At 41.2% G+C, this 7177-nt stretch overlaps 1 long non-coding RNA gene across 1 annotated transcript; it reads left to right on the forward strand.

Moving 5' to 3' along the window:
* The first annotated feature begins 3662 nt into the window (after positions 1-3662).
* Positions 3663-5189, forward strand: LOC116034594. The gene is made up of 2 exons (XR_004101145.2): positions 3663-3816; positions 3849-5189. It is a non-coding gene; the product is annotated as an uncharacterized LOC116034594 (long non-coding RNA).
* The last annotated feature ends 1988 nt before the right edge of the window (positions 5190-7177 follow it).

Below are 7177 nucleotides of genomic sequence, written 5' to 3' on the forward strand. Positions count from 1 at the left end.
TATTTAAGCCATTGTAGTTACAGTTTGTTGTATCTGTTGTTAACAGAAGGCCCGCAGCTGTATTTTAGTGTGGAGAGTTACCGCATTATTATTATTATTAGGCTATTTGCAGAAAACAAATGGTTACCCTGAAATCACAGTTTTCTTAGAGTCATAGACTGTAAAAATAGTGGACGTAGCATCTGTGACGTCACCTATTGGTTTGTCTGCCGTTTTAAAGCTGAAATTTTGGCGATAAGGATGTCGCCATGTTGTTTTTTTTTGCAACCGTATGTGACAATTTTTGACGAGAGGGTAAAGCTGGGGAGTAGGATGCGGCTAAGCCAGTGTCGTTTATGGTTGCAATGGCTAAAGAGGGAAAGTTGCGGACTATAAAGCCCTTCTGAAGCGAGTCATCCAGTGGAGCTTTACCGGCGGGTAAACACGGACCTCCAGGTACTGGAGCCGTTCATCTGCATGTACGGCAGAACAGAAAATTGGCAAACTTTCTCTTAAGTTACCAGCTAACGCTAGCGCTAGCTAGCTTGGTTGGCAGACTGCTAAACAAGACGTTTCTAGGCGACCAAAATGTTCCAGTTAACTTTGATAAAATGAAAACACACAGTGAGAGGGTCAAAGTTGAAAACACGGACAACAGCCAGAAACAAGTTGAGGTGTATTTTGATGTCCACAGCATGGTTAGCATTGCTAAGCCTGTGTCCTGATTGACAGGTCCTAAAGCATCCCCTGCTTTATCGTCTATTTAAAATAAATGGGACCATTATTTACAAAATCAACATGATGCTGTATTGAAGACTTTAAACTAGCGATTGAGACCATAAACTCATTATCAAAATGTTTACTGAGGTAATAAATCAAGTGAGGAGTAGGCTCATTTTCTCATAGACTTCTGTAGAAACGTCTTTTTGGAGCCAGTGGAGTCGCCCCCTGCTGGAAATGAGATAGAATGCAACTTTCAGGCACTTCAGCATTGGCTTCACTTTTCAGACCCGGAAGCTTCATCCATTATTTTTTTACAGTCTATGCTTAGAGTCAGCATCTAGTGGCCAGTAGAAGAACTGCAGCTCCAAACTTTTCATCCGTGGCATCTTCGAGCTCTGACTCCTGCTGAAATAGACACAAAGACACTTTCAAAGAATCTAATGACACTATGCACATTATGTGGATTACCATGCCAAATGTATAACCACACGGAGCAGAGTATGGTCATCCTGACTAACCACTGGAGGCAATCACATAGGTGGAGCTGGTGGACACCTGAACGCATCTCCAGATTAATATTTGCACTACATATGCAGTGAAACTAAAGTCTGAGAGACAGTGTATATACTGTAGACTTGTTTCTGAAGGGATACAATACTGCTGTTTGTATATGGACACAGCTTCAGCGATGATTATATACCAACCTGTAAATTCTGTTTATTTATTCATTCATGATGTGTTTGTGTTATGTCTTTCATGGCTGCTCACAGGTGCTCCATGAAGCATTTTTACCTTAAAGTTCCATCAATCAATATTTGTCATATTATAACAGCATCAAACCATTTAGCTCATTGTTTTTGGTTTATAGCACATCTACTGTTTGGTTCAGTCTCACAGCTCTAATCAACCCAAACAAAAAGCTGAGAGAAACACAGTGAACACTACTACTGCCCTGCAACACAGGAGACAGACCCAGTTAGCAACTAGCTGGTGGACATAGTGGAGCATTTAGCAGCTAGATAGAGACGTATTTTCTCTGGAGTCGGTGGAGCCTAACCAGACTATGGACATCATCCACAAGATGGATACAAACACAAAACATGTTGCTATGTGTCTGCTGGATGTGTAGGGGATCGTCATTAAAACATCTTTCAATATTAATTCCTACATTGAATGAAAGCTTAAAGGAACACGCCGACTTAATGGGACTTTAGCTTATTCACCGTAACCCCCAGAGTAAGACAAGTCCATACATACCCTTCTCGTGTCCGTGCGTGTTGTAACGCTGTCTGACGGTTCCACCGGTAGCTTAGCCTAGCACAGAACCTGCAGGTAACTGGTTCCAACTAGCCTACTGCTCCCAATAAGTGACAAAATAACGCCAACATGTTCCTATTTACATGTTGTAATTTGTAGAGTCACAGTGTGTACAAAAAACAACGTAACATGAGACACAGCCATCTTCTAACCGTAAACAAACTGGGAACTCTATTCTCAGAAAAGCAAAGTTCTGCTACTTGGGGGGAGTGATTTGCTTTGCAGCAAGCCTTTCTGAGAATATAGTTCCCCGGTTGTTTACGGTTAGAAGACGGCTGTGTCTGTGTTACGTTGTTTTTTGTACACGCTGTGACTATACAAATTACAACATGTAAATAGGAACATGTTGGCTTTATTTTGTCACTTATTGGGAGCAGTAGGCTAGTTGGAACCAGTTACCTGCAGGTTCTGTGCTAGGCTAAGCTACCGGTGGAACCGTCAGACAGCGTTATAACACGCACGGAGATGAGAAGGGTATGTATCGACTTGTCTTACTCTGGGGGTTACGGTGAATAAGCTAAAGTCCTAATAAGTCGGCGTGTTCCTTTAAGGTCTTGCCTTGAAATTGGTATCCCCTTTATTTTCACCATCAAAGACACTCTGAAACACTGTGACAACCAATCCCCGTCGCAGGGTAATAAAAATGACAAAATATCTCCTCACCTTAATGTTTTGTGTGTGTGCCACAAAATGACCAGTGCAAAATGAGCAGGATGACAGGAAAACGGTTTCATATCAAATACACTGTTGCAGTGGCCTGTAGTGTAGCTGTGATAAGCAGTGTGACAACCAACCCCGGTCACCCCTAAATTGGAAACTGTTTGCTAAGACGTTAGCCATAACGCTGTTGCCGAGTGCTTCTGTTCCCGAGCGGCCACAAAATCAATCCGTGCAGCTTTAACAGAGCATCATTTAGAGTCATTGGCACCATGGCTGTAAACAAATGAGACCATTATATTGAATAATATTGTTTTATATTACATATTACCCTGAGCCACTTGGTTTTATTTCTGAGGGTAGTCTTCTAGCAAGAGGGCAACACACTGTAAAAACACACACCAAACATTTTTATCTGGACAGATAGACAGAAGCAAAAAAAGGTTGATAAGTTGTTTTTGGAATACGTGTGCTTTAGGTTTATCATTGGTGTTAGGAAATGGTTTCCTCGATGATTAATTTGACTCTAAATATGCGAGCTATTAATGTATACATTTTTAGAATTAAATGATTCAATGAGGAAACCATTTTAACAATGCCACACTGCATGTAGCACATTCTGTCACTGTGTTGTGTGAGCCATTTCTGTCTTTTAAGTGTTGTTAGCAAGCCATGCTCTTTGTGGGTTTTTTTTTTTTTGCTTTGGTTTTCTGTAGAAAAAATGGACGTGCACTTTTTCATACAAAGGCAACAAGCTTAGTCTGGCTATCACCAGACCAAGCTCAATCTTTTAAGATTGAACATTAGTCAGGGGAGTCTGCTCTGTATGGCAATTGGATAGTCCTTCAACCAATCAGACCAACGTTCCGGGTGACGTAGCAGCGACAGCGGCACGCTGCGCTTCGGTGGCCGCTATGTTGAATGTGAACAAGAAGCTGCTTGGTCGCTTCTCTATCGTCATCGTGTTAAACCCGCCAATAGCGCGCCAGGTGGATAAGCCAGTTTGTGATTGGTCCCCGCAAAATTGTAACGGAAGCAGGATTGATAAATCGGGCTGGGTTTACACAGTCTAGCACAAGCTTTCTTCTAGCCAAGATGTCTTCAGTCAGTCCCTGCAGGCAGAGCTGTTTCTTCCTACAGGTGGACTATGCGGATACATAGGGCCTCCGCAGCCATTAGGGGGCCCCCAAGCTGCAAGTTCAGCCCGTTCGGGCTCAATATATTTAGGGAGAAATAAAGTTACTTTATTTGTAGCCACTAGCAAGTAGCCTTCTTTGTTCTAAATTTTTTTTAAATAAACCTGTTTGAGGAAAATCCTGCATCTGTTGCATTTATTGAGGTAGAGGAGCCTCATTGTTAACTTTTGTGTAGGTTTAAATTGCTTGGGTCAACTTGAGATGTTTTAATTTGAATTTGAGAAAGGTTTTTACGAATCTAGCCTGTTTTCCTCCTAAAGTGTAATGTATTGATGCATCTCCATGGATCATCTTAAAGGTCTGAATCACCCCCCATTGTAGTTTGACAAAATAGGGGCCCCCAAACAGCATCTTGCATAGGGAACGGCCCTGCCTGCAGGAACCCAACTAATGCAGAACAAACCCATCCCATCATACCTACTTGCGAGAGCTAAAAGTTCTGTCCAGTCCGCTCAACATCTCTGTGAAACATTAAAATTAGAAGAGCTGAAAATTGTACCAATCACTTCTGCTTTTCCATCCAATTCAGGACTCCTGTTATAAGTGAAGATCAAATAAAACCGACTTCCTCAATGAACATCAGAGGGCTTTGGGCCTTCTGAAGTTGTCTTCCTGGGCAGAGAATCCTCAGCGTATACATGTATGTGACAATAAATAAACTAAACTAAGTATTGCCCTACCTATCTCCATCAAACTAACCATTTGATACAGGATACAGACTTTGTTGGGAAGGCTAAACAGCATGAGAGCCTGACAGGCCTAATTGCTTTACAGTTTTCCAAAAAAGCAGCTGCAGGTTCCGTTATTTCAGTGAGACAGATGAATGTAGACCATTTTAAGACCCTTTGGATGTACTGATCCATTAGCGCCTTGCCTAAGCCTCTTCCTCTTCTTCACTATGAGGCAGCTTATGCAAATACACACCCACTACAAATCTGCTGGCCTTCAGACTGCAGGCAGCGGTAGCTGCTGTGTGTGTAATATAAGAAAAAGTGAAAGTTAATTCAACACATCTTGGTTCTCCAAAAGTACTCACAGATGTCGAACTATTTTCAGTCTGGTTTCACTCCAGCTTGGATGAAAAGCATGTGCTGCAATACATGTAGAAAGGTGGAAAATAACTTCAGATTCAGTGTAAATTTTGTAACTTCTTTACTTTTTTCAACCCTACTGAGCACAATTTGCTCACAAATACAGTGACTGTACTGTCCATGTTCAACGTGCTACTCAGGTCTTTGCTGTATGAGTCCATTCAGTGTAAGCTGTAGGTTTGTTTTATCTGATCCTTCTGTAATAAATATCTACTGTACATATGAATTTGTATCATTTGTCTTTATTTTAGGTTATTTTTTTGGGCATTTCCACCTTTAATGGACAGGACAGCTAGGTGGGAAAGGGAAGAGAGAGGGGGAAGACATGCAGGAAATCGTCACAGGTCGGACTCAAACCCTGGAACTCTGCGTCGAGCCATAAACTTCTACGTATATGTATATATGTGCGCCTGCTCTACCAACTGAGCCAACCCAGCCACATATGTTTTTATTTCTAATGAGACAAATGGACCATTGAAAACCATTTTTTTTCTTCTACTTGGGATAAACCCTCCTCGTTTATTAGTTTTGATGGTATCAAGAAATAACTTCCACGAGCTGTATTTTCACTGACTAACAAACACACCGAATGAAATCCAGTGTCGGAAGAGTGATCCCAGTTTCTACACCAACATTACCATAGAACCAAGAATGCAATGCAGCCACTACATGTTACCTTTATGTTCTTACCTTCGAATTTCAAAGGATAAGACAAGACCAATATTCTTTATTCTCCTTATTATCAACAAATCCCATGAAAAGAGCCAAACATTGCATTTTACTAACACATTTTTTTCTGTGTATCCAAATCCTAAATATCTACTTCCTCTGTGCCAGATAAGTGTCCAAAAACTGTTACAAACATCAACTCCATCACCATGAATGTTAACGGAAATACTCAGGAGCAGCACTCTTTCTCATTCACATACGTGAAGAAGGTTCGGAAGACGTATGACCTACACAGAAGCATTTAATGAACACTCAATTGAGGAGACAATTAAGCAGACAGTACAGTTTAACCACGATGTGTTATTGTGTAGTGCCATCCCAACCTCTCTGAAGTTCCGGTCTTCCTGTAGGTGTATTTAAACTCATGCTGGAGGTGTCACGTTTAGCTGAACCTTTAAGGTAAATAAAGATATTGCAGGCACCATTAACAAAGATCCTAAAGCCTAGTTCAGCCTATTTCTCTCTCTCTGGGAAGTGTGGTTGGCCCACTGACAGTCCTGAGACAACACATTCCCTTATCATGCAGCTGCCAAGATTCCCTGAATCTGTAGAGACGAACATAATTAATTATACATGAACAGTTTTGGTTATTAGAAGACTGGCCGAATATTCTCGTCCCCTGACCTGTGACCTGTGAATGACCTGATGTTGTCTAAGCTTTCCCTTAGTCTCATCATACCACAACATGCTGTTGAATTTGAGGTGGTGGACATTCCACCACAATGAACATACACTCAAGTTTATTTTCACTCAATCCCACACACACACCGTCCTGCTGCCACAAATACTCACTAGAGCACCAAATGTGGATTAATCCGCCGCTGTAAATTTCCTCCTGTTTGAGTAATGTATGCTAAAAACTACAATTTTAAATGAAACTACATTTGTGACCAGTTTTAAAAGTTGATTAGATTTTATTTTATTTTCACATCTTCAGTGGGAACTAATGGGCTCGGAGCCACAGAGGAGAGAAGTTGGAGAGTATTGAGAGGTAAACAAATATATATACATTGTTGTTTTGGGTCTTTTCATGGGATTTGTTAACAATAATAAAAATATAAAATGCAGCAAACCTTATTGTTCGATGAACACACTTTCAAACGGTCACAACTCACAGTCTTCATCAGTGAATGGAGTTTTCTGAGTTACCGTTAAAAGCTCAACAAAACACAAGTTAAAGTTGTATCCATGAAAACCTCACAAGAACTTCCCCTCTGTATTCATGGTGAGATCATAGAAATAGAATGACAATAGACCAGACATTCACAGTCAAATCAACATAGTAGGATGTTGGGCGCCCAGATAGCTCAGTTGGTAGAGTGGGCGTCCATATATAGAGGTTTACTCCTCGACGCAGCGGGCCGGGTTCAACTCCGACCTACGGCCCTTTGCTGCATGTCATTCTCCCCCTCTCTCTCTCTCCCCTTTCATGTCTTCAGCTGTCCTGTCAAATAAAGGCCTAAAATGCCCAAAAAAAAAAACATA

The sequence above is a fragment of the Sander lucioperca genome, chromosome 6 (genome assembly GCF_008315115.2).
Source record: "Sander lucioperca isolate FBNREF2018 chromosome 6, SLUC_FBN_1.2, whole genome shotgun sequence".
Classification (NCBI taxonomy): Eukaryota; Metazoa; Chordata; class Actinopteri; order Perciformes; family Percidae; genus Sander; species Sander lucioperca.